Raw genomic sequence first — 20,789 nt, 5'->3', positions numbered from 1 at the left:
AAAATGGATTGCCTGCTGAACTAAGTTTTGGACCTAGTGCTGTGTACAGTATAGCCTACTGTTTTGCCTAAGATTCTGCAGTATCCCAGAATGGTTTCTGCTCTCTTTTAGGTTCCAAAATGTTCTACCTTGTAACAAGTAAATGTAAATTAACTGGTTGACTGACTAGTTGATTGACTGACTTACAGGCTAAGGCTAACTGGTTGCCTGACAGACTAGGGCTTCCCAGGGAGGGTCAAGGTTACCATTCTCTACAGGCTCCTCAAATAAACCTCCAGAGTCAAACATAACTGACAAACCTGATACCTGGAGTACCAAAGTTACTGAAAAGCTTTCAGGGAAAATTTTTCTAAATGTAACTGAAAACTCTTCAAATTTTTCTTAATCCCCTCATATTTTTTTCTGCTTCATATAAAAATACTAATTAGAGTCTTCTCCCTTTTTTTCTTGATGAGTCTGGCTAATGGTTTATCAATTTTGTTTATCTTCTCAAAAAACCAGCTTTTAGTTTTATTAATCTTTGCTATCATTTCCTTCATTTCTTTTTCATTTATTTCTGATCTGATTTTTATGATTTCTTTCTTTCTGCTAACTTTGGGGGGTTTTTTGTTCTTCTTTCTCTAATTGCTTTAGGTGCAAGGTTAGGTTGTTTATTTGAGATGTTTCCTGTTTCTTAAGGTAGGCTTGTATTGCTATAAACTTCCCTCTTAGAACTGCTTTTGCTGCATCCCATAGGTTCTGGGTCGTCGTGTCTCCATTGTCATTTGTTTCTAGGTATGTTTTTATTTCCTCTTTGATTTCTTCAGTGATCACTTCATTATTAAGAAGTGTATTATTTAGCCTCCATGTGTCTGTATTTTTTACAGATCTACCATATGTTAACACATATATATGGAATTTAAGGGAAAAAAATGTCATGAAGAACCTAGGGGTAAGACAGGAATAAAGACACTGACCTACTAGAGAATGGACTTGAGGATATGGGGAGGGGGAAGGGTAAGCTGTCACAAAGTGAGAGAGAAGCATGGACATATATACACTACCAAACGTAAGGTAGATAGCTAGTGGGAAGCAGCCGCATGGCACAGGGAGATCAGCTCGGTGCTTTGTGACCACCTGGAGGGGTGGGATAGGGACGGTGGGAGGGAGGGAGACGCAAGAAGGAAGAGATATGGGAACATATGTATATATATAACTGATTCACTTCGTTATAAAGCAGAAACTAACACACCATTGTAAAGCAATTATACTCCAATAAAGATGTAAAAAAACATAATAATAAAAATAAAAGATTATACTCCTTTAAAAAAAATACTAATTAGAAAATTAAATTATGTTCAATATCTAAAAATGAAATTATATAGTAAGTAATTCAACATCAACACCTGATACTATGTGATAGACCTATGGGCATAATATTGTGATATTATGACACTCACAAAAATAGTATAACATTTATATTTCAAGATTTGCACATAATTCAATGGCTTTCAAAAGTCAACTTTTCAATACAAACTTTAAAATTAATGATAACAACTTTTTCTATCTAAAACAACTGTAGCAAGTTGATGCACTTTATTCTGGCATTCACGATTTAGAAAAATGTTTTTTGCAAGCTTCATACAAAAACATTTGAAGAAATTAAAAATCATTGCAGCAATGTACATAGATCTCATATTCCTTTGATTCCCCCTTCTTTTTGATTTCTACATCTCTTATATTATGAGAAGACATTACCAAAGAAAAGACAATAAATTACTACGAAAGACAACATTGGTTCTTAGCGAGAAAGGAGAGTGAAAATCAGCTTTTATGTGACCAAAGAATCTCTTTATTTAATATCCTTATTAATGTGAACTGAACCTAAAAATGTGAACATCTAGATATATATTGCTTAATTCCAGTTTCACCTGCATTAGATAAACTGTCTTATAACTTCCTTTCTTAAGGAATAATATTTACATGTTAATTTCTTTTCCTCAATTTCTCACTAAACTTCAAATCATTTTGGAGTAAATAGTATAGTCAGGCATTATATAAATATGAAAAACTTAAGTACTACAGTAAGGAATTATGTAAATATGAAAAACTTTTTAAATATCAAGAATTTTAAATGTATATAATGCTTGATCCTTCATATTATCTTTAGAATTTCAACATTTATATACAAACATGAAATGCTAAGACTGAAATGCCTAAACTTTGTTCTGTTGTTATATGGGAGCACTTACAGTATCAGATTCTAACTTAATCAAAACTGAACTAAAATGAAAAGCATCATTGTAATCAACCATATGGCTGCTTCATTCTAACCTGGTTATTTTTAAAGAGCCAGACTCCAACATTCCTCCTTAGAGGGAGAATAAAAACCGTATTACTATTGTACACATCAAAACTACATTGGTCAACCAGTCATTGTGTTAGCTGGCACTAAATTCCTGAACAGCATAGTAGTGCAACACAGGTCTTCCAGATGACTATGAATGGATGGTCTTCATTTGTCAGAGATTAATCTGGTAGACATGGCCTTTGTAGAAATAGCTAGAAAATATAGTACGAATTCTGAAGGAGCAGGGATGGGGAGAGTCATCTTTTTCATATGACCAGTGACCCTTTTTTTTTAATGTTACCACTGCTGCACATAGATCCTAAAAATGCAAGAGAAAGATTCCATTTCATTGTATTGAGAATCATCCTCTTGGGAAACCAATTTAGTCTGAAAGTACCCTCAGAAAGGATTCTGCTTCTTGTAGATAATTGTGGATCAATTTCAGATGAAGATTTAGTAGCCTTTTAAAAAACCTTTTAGGGCATTTTTTAATGCTCTGTAGAGAGTTGAAGAGTGTGTGTGGGGAGGGTGGAAGTAAGCTGATAAAATGCTATTATTGAAGAACTTCAGGCTAACCATGAACTTTAAGATTTGTATTCAGTTCTATGGCAAATGGCACCAGCTTATCTTACAGGTTACGTGCACTATAGATTTGGAAGCAATAAAAGACAGATCTGGGTCTCCATTTGGGCTCATGGGCTGCAGTTTGTCCTCTTAGGTTCCAAATTTCTCAGTTCTTCCCTACTACACATTCAGCTTTTCTCTCAGACTGCTGGACTAACCTGACCTTTTGAGACTTGAGACCTGGTACAAGATGCAGAGGCAACAGCCTTGTACAGACTTCTGCACCAGGAACAACTGTGTGAAGTGAAAGCCTCTATAATAAATCTCTATTCTACATCACTCATAGTGATTCTACTTCTCAGGCTAAATCCTGACAGGTAAAGTAGTAATTCAGAGACATGAAGAAATTAATCAAAGGGATTAATTGCCAAACACTCTCAAAGAGGGTTAGTAGAAGAACCTAGAAGCATACTTTACCTTCTTTGATTTGATTCCATATCCCTAAATGTATACTTCTATAGTTCTTATTTTATTTTAGAGACTACTTTACACAATAACACCTAGTTTCTCCTAAGGTAGAAAGAATGTAGCTCCTAGTAGCTCCTCCTTCAAATATTCACTCTCAAACTAACTGAAGTCTTCAGTCTTAAGTGTCCTTGTTCCACTTTTTCCTGCCTACTTGATGACTACTTGTAAAGTCTGTCCCTCGGGCTATGTTAGCAGTCCTTAAAAAAACTATCGCAAATTTTTCTCTTTGTGTATTAAGAGTGAAGTCTTTATACTTTAGCAGTTCACTGCAAACTTGTGAAGGAAGTGATGTTCACATTTCCTTTTCCTTCTATAAGGGTCAGCCAAGCTCTGATGTTTCTAGGAAAAGCTGAGTAGAGCAATGACCACATCTTGTAGCACAGTGCTAAATCAGCCATGCTGTGAAAGGGAGCAATGCATATCAGCTCTTTGACTAGGAGCTACCACACAGACATTTCCTTTTATTCCAGCAGACTTGGTTTTTGGCAACCTGGGCACTTCATTTTTCCTCCCAGACAGCTGTTTCTGAGTCACACGCTCACTGTGCATGGCCTTTCTTTTTCCTAACAGTGTCAAATATTCAATATTATAAGTATTTACTCAGCATTTACCATGTACCAGGCACAGAACTTAGCCTAGGCCTACACTGGGATAAGATATATGATGAGGGAAACCTCTTCAGCTTATCTGAGGACATGGCATATGCTTGGGCATACAGACTACTCAAAAAGGAGAGTTATAGTACCTTTTGTTGAGGTTAAAACACATGCATTTTATGCTGCTTTAAAAATTTTACCTAACCTGTCACTGGTAAAGTTTTATATAATGGGAATAGGATTTCCCATTCTTTTCTCTAAGCTAACCCTCAGTGTTTCCATTATAGCACAATTAATATGTAGCTGGGAAGAAATGGTTTACAGCTGATCTTTAGGGTTTGCTTATTAGATATGCTGTGTCTTAGGCCTGGTCTTTTACCTTATCCACTAAATGTACGTTCAAATGATAATTTTATAGATGGCATTGTAGACTGGGAAGTCCTACTCAGGACATAAGAATAAAAATCAATTCCCTTTTTTACTCGTTTTCCATTCATCAGTACACCCTACCACAATACAATAATACAGTAGTCAGCAACCCATTTTTGACAAACAGCAACAAAGAAGCAATACGTATTGCTAACTTTTTACAAATGCAAGTTTAAAACTAAAAGAAAGCAAAACAGGGACTATATAAATAACTTCAATTTCACTAAAAGACAAAGCTTAGTTATACACACACACACACACACACACACATACACAGACACACACACAAAAGTACACTAGTGTGCACTAAAATACATCCCAAAGCACACACACACATACACACACACACATACACACACACAAAAGTACACTAGTGTGCACTAAAATACATCCCAAAGCAGAAAATATGTGCAGTTCATTTTAGTAATACTCCCTGATTTGTAAAAAAGGGTATATCTGTGTATGTATGTATGTCTTATGTTTATAAGAAGAAGACAGAGTAGACATTTTCTGAAAATATACTCAATTTTGTTAGATCTTTTGAACAAGTGACTGCAAAATAGTACATCTACCTAAAGCAATGATGCCTAAAATATGTTTTTATACTTTAAACCAGAAAAAAGAGCTTCCCTCCTTTACCATTCAGGTTAAAATACTTTGGATTCATTTTTCATTGTTGGCCCCTTAGCTCTTCTTACTTTATTAAGGATACATTAGTAGGTTTTAAACTTTAATAATAAATATTTACAACAAAAACTACAAAAGTATGTGTTTTTTTAATTAATTTTTTTGGAGTACAGTTGTTTTACAATGTTGTGTTAGTTTCTGCAGTACATCAAAGTGAATCAGCTATACATATACATATATGCCCTCTTTTTTGGATTTCCTTCCCATTTAGGTCACCACAGAGCACTGAGTAGAGTTCCCTGTGCTATACAGTAGGTTCTCATTAGTTATCTATTTTATATATAGTAGCATATATATGTCAATCCCAATCTCCCAAAATTCATCGCACTCCCCCGTTTCCCCCCAAAAGTATGTTATTAAAGAAGCCATTTCTGAAAGCAATTTAAAACTGTGGACCATGTGAAAAAAATACATGAAATAAACAAAAAGATTTATGTGCTGCCTCAGTCACTATTATTATTTATTTATTCATCTGTACTTGTACACTCAGTGCTTTTGGAAATGATTTAGGGCAACTTATAAAAATACGTACTACAACAAAATGCTTATCAAAAAAGTAAAGAATTTGTGGCAAAGGTAAATAAGGGTAGAGACAACAGAATAAATTCAAGAGTTACAAAAATGCATGCCCTGGAGTACAGTAGCTAACACTGAGCCTCTAATTTGGCAGTACACTATAATAGTAAAGCCAGAGGAAACACAACTGGTTCTTTGAGGCATAGATTCCAAAATATGAAGATAGGCCAGTTTCTCAAAGAAGAACATTCATTGCTTACATGGACACTAAAGATAAATACCTTCACTAGACAAAGTGGTATGTTTCTGTTATTGTTTTTAAAATATATATATATAATTTTAACAGTTGACTTAGGGATAATTAATCATATGCAGTAGTTCTGGAAAACTGAAGTCTAGGTATGTAGGCTGTAGCCTTCCGGTCTTTTGTATTAATCCAAATATAGCTTTGAAAATATAAACTGAGATGATTCTTAACCAATTCTTAGTTATAGACCATTTTGAATACCTGGTGAAAATAACAGACAGCCCATTAAAATTCATATGCATAGAATTTATGTGCAATTTTAAGGTGCTCTTAGATCTTCCCTTATCCAAAGTTAAGAATCTCTGAGCAAGAAAAATGGATGGACTACTTGATTTTCAGAAAATCCTTTGTAAATATTATTTATTTCCACAAAGATTTTGAGACACTGAGCAGTACTAAGTTTGAGGTCATTCTCCCTAATAAGTTTCTAGTGCACGTATTCTGTGCTGTGGCTTAAACCAAAACCAAGCAGGAGTTAATAGGTTAGGCAGGGGGTAGAACGGACACCACTTTACAAAAGAGAGAAAGAAAATTAAAATGATACACACACAAATGCCTAATTTAATAGAAGGTCTTTCTTCCTCTGCACAGAGATAGGATATAAAAGAATTCCTGAAATGGTCTCCACAGGGATTTCCAGAGGAAATCATACCATCAAAGGAGTGCATAGATAGTGTAGCAAAAAACGATGGCAACAAGAAAATTAGTCTAGAAAATATGTGCAGCTCATTTTAGTAATACTTCCTGATTTGTAAAAAAGGGTATATCTGTGTATGTATGTATTCTCCAGTAAAGCACACACAAATATATAATAGTAAAAGATCAAAGTGCATGTTCCAAACTACATGTCAATTGCTGGATACAAAGCAGTAAATTATTGGAAGACAGGTACCAAAAACCAAAATATGCCTCGGTTATGGAATAGCCGCTCTGAAGTCATTTTTCTTACTATTGATTACATACTCAATTCAGTTGTCTCCAAACTTAAGAAAATACATTTCTGTCAATTGCATAGAAGAGAGTGTGTACCTTTCTATCCTTTCTATGAAGAACACGTTTCCAGTTCAAGTGAAAGTAGCAGCAAGTCAAGGTTTTTCCTTGCAAACTTAGGCATTAAAAAAGTACTGTATAAGTACTGTATAAAAATGAGTACTGTATAAAAATCAATAATGAGGTGTCTAAATTGATTCCAAATAGCTCTCATCTCAGGTATTGTATAAGTGTGAGATAAATTTAGAGAGTATTCCACTAACATTTTAAGTACCTAGATGCAACCAGTGATGAATTATATCTAAAAATAGACTTTTGGAGAGAGACCTTCAACATGGTGGAGGAGTAACACATGGAGATCACCTTCCTTCCAACAAATACATCAGAAATACATCTGCATGTGGAACAACTCCTACAGAACACCTACTGAATGCTGGCAGAAGACCTCAGACTTCCCAAAAGGCAAGAAACTCCCCATGTACCTGGGTAGGGCAAAAGAAAAAAGAAAAAACAGAGACAAAAGAATAGGGACGGGACCTGGACCAGTGGGAGGGAGCTGTGAAGGAGGAAAACTTTCCACACACTAGGAAGCCCCTAAACAGGCAGAGATGGGGGGTGGGGTGGGGAAGCTACGAAGCTGCGGAGAAGAGCACAGCAACAGGAGTGCGGAGGGCAAAGCGGAGAGATTCCCGCACAGAGGATCGGTGCTGACCAGCGCTCACCAGCCCGAGAGGCTCCTCTGCTCACCCGCCGGGGCACATGGGGGTTGGGAGCTAAGGCTCAGGCTTCGGAGATCAGACCCCAGGGAGAGGACTGGGTGAACACAGCCTGAAGGGGGTTAGTGCGCCACAGCTAGCCGGGAGGTAGTCCAAGAAAAAGTCTGGAGCTGCCTAAGAGGCAAGAGACCATTGTTTCAGGGTGCGTGAGGAAAGGGGATTCAGAGCACCACCTAAACGAACTCCAGAAACGGGCGCAATCCACGGCTATCAGCATGAACACCAGAGACAGGCATGAGACATTAAGGCTGCTGCTACAGCCACCAAGAAGCCTGTGTGCGAGCACAGGTCACTATCCACACCTCCATTCCCGGGAGCCTGTGCAGTCCACCACTGCGAGGGTCCCGTGATCCAGGGACAACTTCCCCAGGAGAACACATAGCGTGCCTCAGGCTGGTGCAACGTCACGCCAGCCTCTGCCGCCGCAGGCTCGCCCTGCATCCGTATCCCTCCCTCCCCCAAGGCTCAGTGAGCCAAAGCCCACTAATCAGGTGCTCCTTTAACACCGTCCTGTCTGAGCAAAGCAGAAACGCTCTCAGGTGACCTACATGCAGAGGCGGGGCCAAACCCAAAGCTGAACCCCAGGAGCTGTGCGAACAAAGAAGAGAAAGGGAAATCTCTCCCAGCAGCCTCAGGAGCACCAGATTAAATCTCCACAATCAACTTGATGTACCCTGCATCTCTGCAATACCTGAAGAGACAATGAATCACCCCAAATTGAGGAGGTGGACTTTGGGAGCAACTATAGACTTGGGGTTTGCTTTCTGCATCTAATTTGTTTGGTTTTATGTTTAACTTACTTTACTATTTAGTTTATTATCATTGATATATTTGTTTATTGATTTGGTTAGTCTCTTCCTTTACGTTTATATATATAGATATATATATATTTTTTTCCTTTTTCTCTTTTTGTGACTGTGTGTGTGTATACTTCTTTGTGTGATATTTTTTCCTTTCTTAACACTTTAAAATTGTTTTTATCTTTAATTTTTTTTTATTTTTTAGTTCAATAACTATATTTTATTTATTTAATTTATTTATTTGTTTTCCTTCTTTCTTTCTTTTTTTCTCCCTTTTCTTCTGAGTCATGTGGCTGACTGGGTTGTGGTGCTCTGGCTGGGTGTCAGGTCTGTGCCTCTGAGGTGAGAGAGCCGAGTTCAGGACACTGGTCCACCAGAAACCTCCTGACCCATGTAATATCAATCGGCGGGAGCTCTCCCAGAGACCTCCATCTTAATGCTAAGGCCCAGCTACACTCAACGACCAGCAAGCTACAGTGCTGGACACCCTATTCCAAACAACTAGCAAGACAGGAACACAACCCCATCCATTAGCAGAAAGGCTGCCTAAAATCATAACAAGGTCACAGACACCCCAAAACACACCACTGGACACAGCCCTGCCCACCAGAAAGACAAGATCCAGTCTCATCCAACAGAACACAGGCACCAGTCCCCTGCACAAGGAAACCTACACAACTCACTGAACAAACCTTAGCCACTGGGGGCAGACACCAAAAACAACAGGAAATATGAACCTGCAGCCAGCAAAAAGGAAACCCCAAACACAGTAGGTTAAGCATAATGAGAAGACAGAAAAACACAGCAGATGAAGAAGCAAGGTAAAAACTCACCAGACCAAAAAATGAAGAGGAAATAGGCAGTCTACCTGAAAAAGAATTCAGAGTAATGATAGTAAAGATAATCCAAAATCTTGGTAAAAGAATTGAGAAAACACAAGAAACATTTAACAAGGACCCAGAAGAACTAAAGAGCAAACAAACAGTGATGAACAACACCAAAAATGAAATTAAAAATTCTCTAGCAGAATCAATAGCACAATAACTGAGGCAGAAGAATGGAAAAGTGACCTGCAAGATAAAATAGTGGAAATAACTACCACACAGCAGGATAAAGAAGAAAGAAAGAAAAGAATTGAGGACAGTCTCAGAGATGACTGGGACAACATTAAATGTACCAACATTTGAATTATAGAGGTCCCAGAAGAATAAGAGAAAAAGAATGAATCTGAGAAAATATTTGAACAGATTATAGTTGAAAACTTCCTTAATATGGGAAAGGAAATAGTCAATCAAGTCCAGGAAGCGCAGAGTCCCATACAGGATAAACCCAAGGAGAAACACATCAAGACATATATTAATCAAACTATAAAAAAATTAAATACAAAGAAAAAAATACTAAAAGCAGCAAGGGAAGAAGAATAAATAACATACAGGGGAATCCCCATAAGGGTAACAGCTGACCTTTCAGCAGAAATTCTGCAAGCCAGAAGGGAGGGGCAGGACATATTTAAAGTGATGAATGGGAAAAACCTACAGCCAAGAATACTCTGCCCAGCAAGGATCTCATTCAGCTTCGAGGGAGAAATTAAAACCTTTACACACAAGCAAAAACTAAGAGAATTCAGCACCACCAAACCAGCTTTACAACAAATGCTAAAGGAACTTCTCTAGGCAGGAAACACAAGAGAAGGAAAAGACCTACAAAAACAAACCTCAAACAATTAAGAAAATTGTCATAGGAACAAACATATTGATAAGTATCTTAAATGTAAATGGATTAAATACTACAACGAAAAGACAAGACTGGCTGAATAGATACAAAAACAAGACCCGTATATATACTGTATACAAGAGACCCACTTCAGACCTAGGGAAACATACAGACTGAAAGTAAGGGGATGGAAAAAGATATTCCATGCACATGGAAATCAAAAGAAAGCTGGAGTAGCAAATCTCATAACAGACAAAATAGACTTTAAAATACAGTCTATTACAAGAGACAAAGAAGGACACTACATAATGATCATGGGATCAATCCAAGCAAAAGATATAACAAATGTAAATATTTATGGACCCAACATAGGAGCACCTCAATTCAAAAGGCAAATGCTAACAGCCAAAAAAGGGGAAAACGACAGTAACACAATCATACTAGGGGACATTAACACCACACTTTCACCAATGGACAGCTCATCCAAAGACAGAAACACAAGCTTTAAATGATACATTAAACAAGATGGACTTAACTGATATTTATTGGACATTCCATTCAAGAACAACAGAATACATGTTCTCCTCAAGTGTTCATGGAACATTCTCCAGGATAGGTCATATCTTGGGTCACAAACCAAGCCTTAGTAAATTTAAAAAAACTGATATGATTATCAAGTATCTTTTCTGACGACAACTCACGAGACTAGATATCAATTACAGGAAAAAATCTGTAAAAAATACAAACACATGGAGGCTAAACAATACACTACTAAAAAACCAAGAGATCACTGAAGAAATCAAAGAGGAAATTAAAAAATACCTAGAAAAAAATGACAATGAAAACACAATGACCCAAAACCTATGGGATGCAGAAAAAGCAGTTCTAAGAGGGAAGTTTACAGCAATACAATCCTACCTCAGGAAACAAGAAACATCTCAAATAAACAACCTACCCTTACGCCTAAATTAATTAAAGAAAGGAAAACAAAAAAACCCCAAAGTAAGCAGAAGGAAAGACATCATAAAGATCAGATCAGAAAAAAATGAAAAAGAAATGAAGAAAACAATAGCAAAGATCAATAAAACTAAAAGCTGGTTCTTGAGAAGATAAACAAAACTGATAAACCATTAGCCAGATGCATCAAGCAAAAAAGGGAGAAAACTCAAATCAACAGATTAGAAATGAAAAAGAAGAAACAACTGACACTGCAGAAATACAAAGGATCATAAGAGATTGCTACAAGCAACTCTGTGCCAATAAAATGAACAACCTGGAAGAAATGGACAAATTCTTAGAAATGCACAACCTTCTGAGACACAACCAGGATGAAATAGAGAATATGAACAGACCACTCACAAGCACTGAAACTGAAGATGTGATTAAAAATCTTCCAACAAAAAAAATTCCAGGACCAGGTGGCTTCACAGGCGAATTCTATCAAACATTTAGAGAAGAACTAACACCTATCCTTCTCAGACTCTTCCAAAATATAGCAGAGGGAGGAACACTCCCAAACTCATTCTATGAGGCCACCATCGCCCTGATACCAAAACCAGACAATGATGTCACAAAGAAAGAAAACTACAGGGCAATATCACTGATGAACATAGATGCAAAAATCCTCAACAAAATACGAGCCAACAGAATTCAACAGCACATTAAGAGGATCACACACCATGATCAAGTGGGGTTTATCTTAGGAATGCAAGAATTCTTCAATTTATGCAAATCAATCGATATGATTAAACCATATTAACAAGCTGAAGGAGAAAAAACATAAAATTATCTAAATAAATGCAGAAAAAGCTTTTGAGAAAATTCAACATCCATTTATGATAAAAACCCTCCAGAAAGTAGTCACAGAGGGAACTTACCTCAACATAAAAAAGGTCATCTATGACAATCGGACAGCCAACATCGTTCTCAGTGGTGATAAACTGAAACCATTTCCTCTGAGATCAGGAAGAAGACAAGGTTGTCCACTCTCACAATTATTATTCAACATAGTTTTGGAACTTTCAGCCAAAGAAATCAGAGAAGAAAAAGAAATTAAAGGAATCCAAATTGGAATAGAAGTAAAACTGTCACTGCAGATGACATGATACTATACATAGAGAATCCAAAAGATGCTACCAGAAAAATACTAGAGCTAATCAATGAATTTGGTTAAAGTAGCAGGATACAAAATTAATGCACAGGAATCTCTTCCATTCCTATAGACTAATGATGAAAAATATGAAAGAGAAATTAAGGAAACACTCCCATTTACCACTACAACAAAAAGAATAAAATACCTAGAAATAAATTTACCTAAGGACACAAAAGACGTGTATGCAGAAAACTGTAAGATACTGATGAAAGAAATTAAACATGATACAAACAGATGGAGAGATATACCATGTTCTTCGACTGCAAGAATGAATATTGAGCAAATGACTATACTACCCAAAGCAATCTACAGATTTAATGCAATCCCTATCAAACTACCAATGGCATTTTTCACACAACTAGAACAAAGAATTTCACAATGTGTATGGAAACACAAAAGACCCTGAATAGCCAAAGAAATCTTGAGAAAGAAAAACGGAGCTTCAAGGAATCAGACTCCCTGACTTTAGACTATACTACAAAGCTACAGTAATCAAGTCAGTATGGTACTGGCACAAAAACAGAAATATAGATCAATGTAACAGGATAGAAAGCCCCACAATAAACCCATGCACATATGGTCACCTTACTTTTGATAAAGGAGGCAAGAATATACAATGCAGAAAAGATAGCTTCTTCAGTAAGTGGTGCTAGGAAAACTGGACAGCTACATGTAAAAGAATGAAATTAGAACACTCCCTAACACCATACACAAAAATAAGCTCAGAATGGATTAAAGACCAAAATATAAGGCCAGACACGATAAAACTCATAGTGAAAAACATAGGGAAAACACTGTATGACATAAATCACAGCACGATCCTTTTAGACCCACCTCCTAGAGAAATGGAAAGAAAAACATAAAGAAATGTGACCTAATGACACTTAAAAGCTTTTGCACAGCAAAGGAAACCATAAACAAGATGAAAATGCAACCCTCAGAATGGGAGTAAATATTAGCAAATGAAGCAACTGACAAAGAATTAATCTGCAAAATTTACAAGGAGCATATGCAGCTCAATATCAAAAAAACAAACAACCGAATACAAAAATGGTCAGAAGACCAAAATAGACATTTCTTCAAAGAAGATATACAGATGGTCACAAACACATGAAAGGATGTTCAACATCACTAATCATTAGAGGAATGCAAATCAAACTACAGTGAGGTATCACCTCACACCATTCAGAATGGCCATCATCGAAAAATCTAAAAGCCATAAATGCTGGAGAGGGTGTGGAGAATAGGGAACACTCTTGCACTGTTGGTGGGAATGTAACTTGCTACAGCCACTATGGATAACAGTACAGAGATTCCTTAGAAAAGTAAAAATAGAACTACCATACTACCCAGCAATCCCACTATTGGGCATATACCCTGAGAAAACCATAATTCAAAAAGAGTCATGTACCACAATGTTCCTTGCAGCTCTATTTACAATAGCCAGGACATGGAAGCAACCTAAGTGTCCATCAACAGATGAATGGAAAAAGAAGATGTGGCATATATATACAATGGAATATCACTCAGCCATAAAAAGAAACGAAACTGACTTATTTGTAGTGAGGTGGATGGACCTAGAGTCTGTCATACAAAGTGAAGTAAGTCAGAAAGAGAAAAACAAATACCGTATGTAAACACATACGTATGGAATCTAAGAAAGAAAATTGGTTCTGAAAAACCTACAGGCAGGACAGGAATGAAGATGAAGACGTAGAGAAAGGACCTGAGGACATGGGGAGGGGGAAGGGTAAGGTGAGACAAAGTGAGAGACTGGCATGGACATATATACACTACCAAATGTGAAACCGATAGCTAGTAGCAGGCAGCCACATAGCACAGGGAGATCAGCTCGGTGCTTATGACCACCTAGAGTGGTGGGATATGGAGGGTGGGAGGGAGACACATGAGGGAGGAGATATGGGGATATATGTATATGTATAGCTGATTCACTTTGTTATAAAGCAGAAACTAACACACCATTGTAAAGCAATTACACTCCCATAAAGATGTTTAAGAAAAAAAATAGTTGGGCTTCCCTGGTGGCACAGTGGTTGAGAGTCCGCCTGCCGATGCAGGAGACACAGGTTCGTGCCCCGGTCCGGGAAGATCCCACATGCCGCAGAGCGGCTGAGCCCGTGAACCATGGCCGCTGAGCCTGCGCATCCAGAGCCTGTGCTCCACAACAGGAGAGGCCACAACAGTGAGAGGCCCGTGTACCGCAAACAAACAAACAAAAAAATTAGTTAACCATCAAGGACGCACTGCATAGCACAGGTAACTCTACTCAATACTCTGTAATGACCTATATGGGAAAAGAATTTAAGAAAGAGCAGATATATGTGTAGGTATAACTTATTTGCTTTGTTGTACAGCAGAAACTAACACAACATTGTAAATCAACTATACTTCAATAAATATTCATTAAAAATAAATAAATAAATAAAAATAGAGTTTTGACTTACTTGGGCCAATAAGTTCGTTTTTAATTAATCTATTTTGAGTTTTGGTCACTTTTAACCAAAGAGTACAGGCGTATGTAACCGTGATTGAGTCCAAGTCACAGTGATAAAAGACAAGGTCAACAAAAGTTCCACATTAACTAATATTATCATTAACAAATATTTCAACAAAGTAATGAATAATACAGAGTTTGATAATAAAACCATCATACTTTAAGCTAGCCTACTCTTCAAACAGAAAAGTAGATATAAGAGCCCAGATTACTAACTGCCAAGAATAGAGTTTATGAAATATTTTATATGTCTTACCTACGTCTATTTGCTTTTTAGCTCGCTAACATTTTTATAAGTCGTTCTCTATTAAACTCTGCATTTTTTTTCCCCCTAGGCTTCCAAGTTAACTCTTTGCTTCTCTGGAAATCTTTCCTATTTCCTTTCCATTTTTCTTTTAATTTTTCAATTTTATTTATTTTTTTATACAGCAGGTTCTTAGTAGTCATCAATTTTATATACATCAGTGTATACATGTCAATCCCAATCACCCAATTCATCACACACACCACCACTGCCCCACGGAATTCCCCCCTTGCTGTCCATATGTTTGTTCTATGTCTCAATTTCTGCCCTGCAAACCAGTTCATCTGTACCATTTTTCTAGGTTCCACATATATGCATTAGTATACAATATTTGTTTTCTCCTTCTGACTTACTTCACTCTGTATGACAGTCTTTAGATCCATACACATCCCAACAAACGACCCAATTTCGTTCCATTTTATGGCTGAGTAATATTCCATTATATATATATACCACATCTTCTTTATCCATTCGTCTCTCAATGGGCATTCAGGTTGCTTCCATGACCTGGCTATTGTAAATAGTGCTGCCATGAACGTTGGGGTGCATGTGTCTTTTTGAATTATGGTTTTCTCTGGGTATATGCCCAGTAGTGGGATTGCTGGATCATATGGTAATTCTATTTTTAGTTTCCTAAAGAACCTCCATACTGTTCTCCATAGTGGCTGTATCAAGTTACACTCCCACCAACAGCAAGAGGGTTCCCTTTTCTCCACATCCTCTCTGGCATTGGTTGCTTGCAGATTTTCTGATGATGCCCATTCTAACTGGTGTGAGGTGATACCTCATTGTAGTTTTGATTTGCATTTCTCTAATAATTAGTGATATTGAGCCACTTTTCATGTGCTTCTAGGCCATCTGTATGTCTACTTTGGAGAAATGTCTATTTAGGTGTTCCACCCATTTTTGGATTCAGTTGTTTGTTTCTGTAACATTGAGTTGCATGAGCTGTTTATATATTTTGGAGATTAATCCTTTGTCCACTGATTCGTTTGCAAATATTTTCTCCCATTCTGAGGGTTGTCTTTTTGTCTTGTTTATGGTTTTCTTTGCTGTGCAAAAGCTTAGAAGTTTCATTAGGTCCCATTTATTTTGGTTTTATTTCCATACTCTAGGAGGTGGATCAAAAAAGATCTTGCTGTGATTTATGTCAAAGAGTATTCTTCCTATGTTTTTCCCTAAGAGTTTTATAGTGTCTGGTCTTACATCTAGGTCTCTAATCCATTTTGAGTTTATTTTTGTGTGTGGTGTTAGGGAGTGTTCTACTTTCATTCTTTTACATGTAGCTGTCCAGTTTTCCCAGCACCACTTATGGAAGAGACTGCCTTTTCTCCATTGTATATCCTTGCCTACTTTGTCATAGATTAGTTGACCATAGGTGCATGGTTTTATCTCTGGGCTTTCTGTTCCATTGATCTATTTTTCTGTTTTTGTGCCAGTACCATATTGTCTTGATCACTGTAGCTTTGTACTATAGTCTGAAGTCAGGGAGTCTGATTCTTCCAGCTCCGTTTTTTTCCCTCAAGACTGCTTTGGATATTTGGGGTCTTTTGTGTCTCCATACAAATTTTAAGATTTTTTTGTTCTAGTTCTGTAAAAAATGCCATTGGTAGTTTGATAGGGATTGCATTGAATCTGTAGATTGCTTTGGGTAGTATAGTCATTTTCACAAACTTGATTCTTCCAATCCAAGAACGTGGTATATCTCTCCATCTGTTGGTATCATCTTCAGTTTCTTTCGTCAGTGTCTGATAGTTTTCTGCATACAGGTCTTTTGTCTCCTTAGATAGGTTTATTCCTAGGTGTTTTATTCTTTTTGTTGCAGTGGTAAATGGGAGTGTTTCCTTAATTTCTTTTTCAGATTCTTCATCATTAGTCTATAGGAATAGAAGAGATTTCTGTGCATTAATTTTGTGTCCTGCAACTTTACTGAATTCATGTTTATCTCTAGTAATTTTCTGGTGGCATCTTTAGGATTATGTATAGTAGCATGTCACCTGTGAACAGTGACAGTTTTACTTCTTCGCTTCTGATTTGTATGCCTTTTATTTCTTTCTCTTCTCTGATTGCTGTGGCTAGGACTTCCAAAACTATTTTGAATAACAGTGGGGAGCGGGGACATCCTTGTCTTCTTCCTGATTTTAGAGGAAATGCTTTCAGTTTTTCACCATTGAGAATGAAGTTTGCTGTGGGTTTGTCACATATGGCCCCTATTATGTTGAGGTAGGTTCCCTCTATGCCCACTTTCTGGAGAGCTTTTATCATAAATTGGTGTTGAATTTTCTCAAAAGCTTTTTCTGCATCTATTGAGATGATCATATGGTTTTTCTTCTTCAATTAGTTAATATGGTGTATCACATTGATTGATTTGCATATATTGAAGAATCGTTGCATACCTGGGATAAATCCTACTTGATCACGGTGTATGATCCTTTTAATGTGTTGTTGGCTTCTGTTTGATAGTATTTTGTTGAGGATTTTTGCATCTAATTTCATCAGTGATATTGGTCTGTAATTTTCTTTTTTGTAGTATCTTTGTCTGTTTTTGGTATCAGGGTGACGGTGGATACCAATGAGTTTGGTATAGTTTGGTATAGAATGAGTTTGGGAGTGTTCTTCCTCTGCAATTTTTTGGAAGAGTTTGAGAAGGATGGGTGTTAGCTCTTCTTTAAATATTTGATAGAATTCACCTGTGAAGCCATCTGTCCTGGACTTTTGTTTGTTGGAAGATTTTTAATCACAGTTTCAATTTCATTACTTGTGATTGGTCTGTTCATATTTTCTATTTCTTCCTGGTTCAGTCTTGGAAGGTTATACCTTTCTAAGAATTTGTCCATTTCTTCCAGGTTATCCATTTTATTGGCATAGAGTTGCTTGTAGTAGTCTCTTTGGATGGTTTGTATTTCTGCGGTCTCTTTTGTAACTTCTCCTTTTTCATTTCTAATTTTATTGATTTGAGTCCTCTCCCTCTTTTTCTTGGTGTGACTGGCTAATGGTTTATCAATTTTGTTTATCTTCTCAAAGAACCTGCTTTTAGTTTTATTGATCTTTGCTATTGTTTTCTTTGTTTCTATTTCATTTATTTCTGCTCTGATCTTTATGATCTCTTTCCTTCTGCTAACTTTGGGTTTTGTTTGTTCTTATTTCTCTAGTTCCTTTAGGTGTAAGGTTGGATTGTTTTTTTGAGATGTTTCTTGTTTCCTGAGGTAGGCCTGTATAGCTATAAACTTCCTTCTTAGAACTGCTTTTGCTACATCCCATAGGTTTTGGATCGTCATGTTTTCATTGTCATTTTTTTCTAGTTATTTTTTGATTTCCTCTTTGATTTCTTCAGTGATCTCTTGGTTATTGAGTAACATATTGTTTAGCCTCCATGTGTTTGTGTTTTTTACGTTTTTTCCTCTGTAATTCATTTCCAATCTCATAGCACTGTGGTCAGAAAAGAAGCTTGATATGATTTCAATTTTCTTAAATTTACTGAGGCTTGATTTTTGACCCAAGATGTGATCTATCCTGGAGAATGTTCCGTGCCCACTTAAGAAAGTGTCATCTGCTGTTTCTGGATGGAATGTCCTATAAATATCAATTAAATCTATCTTGTCTACTGTGTCACTTAAAGCTTCTGTTTTCTTATTTCATTTTGGATGATCTGTCCATTGGTGTAAGTGAGGTGTTAAAGTCCCCCAATATTATTGTGTTACTCTCGATTCCCTCTTTTATAGCTGTTAGCACTTGCCTTATCTATTGGGGTGCTCCTATATCTGGTGCATATATACTTATAATTGTTATATCTTCTTCTTGGATCGATCCCTTGATCATTATGCAGTGTCCTTGTCTCTTGTAACATTCTTTATTTTAAAGTCTATTTTATCTAGTATGAGCATTGCTACTCCAGCTTTCTTTTGATTTCCATTTGCATGGAGTATCTTTTTCCATCCCCTCACTTTCAGTCTGTATGTGTCCCTAGGTCTGAAGTGGGTCTCTTGTAGACGGAATATATATGGGTCTTGTTTTTGTATCCATTCAGCAAGACTGTGTCTTTTGGTTGGAGCATTTAATCCATTCACGTTTAAGGTAATTATTGACATGTATGCTCCTATGACCATTTTCTTAATTGTTTTGGGTTTGTTTTTTTAGGGCCTTTTCTCTTCTATTTCCCACTTAGAGAAGTTCTTTTAGCATTTGTTGTAGAGCTGGTTTGGTGGTGCTGAATTCTCTTAGCTTTTGCTTGTCTGTAGAGCTTTTGATTTCCCCATCGAATGTGAATGAGATCCTTGCTGGGTAGAGTAATCTTGGTTGTAGGTTCTTCCCTTTTATCACTTTAAGTATATCATGCCACTCCCTTCTGGCTTGTAGAGTTTCTGCTGAGAAATCAGCTGTTAACCTTATGGGAGTTCCCTTGTATGTTATTTGTCGTTTTTCCTTGCTGCTTTCAATAATTTTTCTTTGTCCTTAATTTTTGCCAATTTGATTACTATGTGTCTCGGCCTGTTTCTCCTTGGGTTTATCCTGTATGGGACTCCCTGCACTTCCTGGACTTGGGTGGCTATTTCCTTTCACATGTTAGGGAAGTTTTCGATTATAATCTCTTCAAAGATTTTCTCTGGTCCTTTCTCTCTCTATGCTCCTTCTTGTCTGGGACCCCTATAATGTGAATGTTGTTGCTTTTAATGTTGTCCCATAGGTCTCTTAGGCTGTCTTCATTTCTTTTCTTTCTTTTCTCTTTATTCTGTTCCACAGCAGTGAATTCCACCATTCTCTCTTCCAGGTCACTTATCCGTTCTTCTGCCTCAGTTATTCTGCTATTGATTCCTTCTAGTCTAGTTTTCATTTCAGTCATTGTATTTTTCATCTGTTTGTTTGTTCTTTAATTCTTCTAGGTCTTTGTTAAACATTTCTTGCATCTTCTCGAATTTTGCCTCCATTCTTTTTCTGAGGTCCTGGATCATCTTCACTATCATTATTCTGAATTCTTTTTCTGGAAGGTTGTCTATCTTCACTTCATTTAGTTGTTTTTCTGGGGTTTTTATCTGGTTCCTTCGTCTGGTACGTAGCCCTCTGCCTTTTCATCTTGTCTTTCTCTGAATGTGGTTTTTGTTCCACAGGCTGCAGGACCGTAGTTCTTGTTTCTGCTGTCTGCCCTCTGGTGGATGAGGCTATGTAAGAGGGTGGGCCTGGGTTCCCTTCCTGTTGGCTGTTTGGCCTGAGGCAACCCAATACTGGAGCCTACCTGGGCTCTTTGGTGGGGCTGATGGCAGACTCTGGGAGGGCTCATGCCAAGGAGTACTTTCCAGAATTTCTGCTGTCAGTGTCCTTGTCCCCACTGTGAGTCACAGCCACCCCCTGCCTCTCTAGGAGACCCTCCAACACTAGCAGGTAGGTCTGGTTCAGTCTCCCCTGGGGTCACTGCTCCTTCCCCTGGGTCCCGATGCACACACTACTTTGTGTGTGCCTTCCAAGAGTGGAGTCTCTGTTTCCCCCAGTCCTGTCAAAGTCCTGCAATCAAATCCCACTAGCCTTCAAAGTCTGATTCTCTAGGAATTCCTCCTCCCATTGCTGGACCCCCATGTTTGGAAGCCTGAC

Source organism: Aethalodelphis obliquidens, unplaced genomic scaffold, assembly GCF_003676395.1.
Source record: "Aethalodelphis obliquidens isolate GAN/ISIS:26980383/991018 unplaced genomic scaffold, ASM367639v1 scaffold4, whole genome shotgun sequence".
NCBI classification, from domain to species: domain Eukaryota; kingdom Metazoa; phylum Chordata; class Mammalia; order Artiodactyla; family Delphinidae; genus Aethalodelphis; species Aethalodelphis obliquidens.
Note: the sequence above shows the minus strand (reverse complement) of the source record.